The following is an 816-nucleotide window of genomic DNA, read 5'->3' as shown; positions in this document are numbered from 1 at the left end:
TCAGCCTGGGCTGGAGACTCTGCTCTCCAGTGCCGTCTGCTGCTGGAGGCGGCAGGAGACCCACTGGGCCGGGCTCCGCCGTGGTCTGGGAGTCCCGTGGAGAGGCCGTCTGGGGGCGGGTGTCTCCCTGAGGGCTGTCCAGCCCCTGCCGTGTCCCCATGTCACAGGGACATCTGTCGGACCTGGCGGAAATGAGGAGGGTCGGCCGCCTCGCATGATGTGGGGTTCAGCCTGCACAGCTCCCGTGTTTTCTCTTCCCCATTCCTGACTTCTGACTCTCCCCGCCAGAATTTCACGGGACCCAATGAGCCCAACTCCGTTCGCTGTGACACACGGGAGCAGCTGCTATCTAAGGGCTGTGCAGCTGACGATATCATGGACCCTAGGAGCCTGGCCCAGACCCAAGAGGACCAGAAAGGGGGCAGGAAGCAGTTGTCCCCTCAGAAAGTGACGGTCTACGCGAGACCAGGTGGGCTTGCCCCCCGCTGTGCCAGGGGCCTGGGTCTCTTCCAGCCCCGTGTTCTGTCTTCTTTGTAAAAGGGAGCACGTTCTGTGCCATCGCCCTCTCAGAAGGCCCGGCGGCCCTGGCAGAGCAAGGCTCTGGCGCCCGACGTGCCCCCATCTCTGCGTAGGCCAGGCGGCGGTATTCAACGTGACCTTCCGCCGCGCCAAAGGCTACCCCATCGACCTGTACTACCTGATGGACCTCTCCTACTCCATGCTCGACGACCTCATCAACGTCAAGAAGCTGGGGGGCGACCTGCTCCGGGCCCTCAACGAGATCACCGAGTCCGGCCGCATTGGTGAGCCCCGCCC

Source organism: Pteropus vampyrus, unplaced genomic scaffold (assembly GCF_000151845.1).
Source record: "Pteropus vampyrus isolate Shadow unplaced genomic scaffold, Pvam_2.0 Scaffold1563, whole genome shotgun sequence".
NCBI lineage: Eukaryota > Metazoa > Chordata > Mammalia > Chiroptera > Pteropodidae > Pteropus > Pteropus vampyrus.
Note: the sequence above shows the minus strand (reverse complement) of the source record.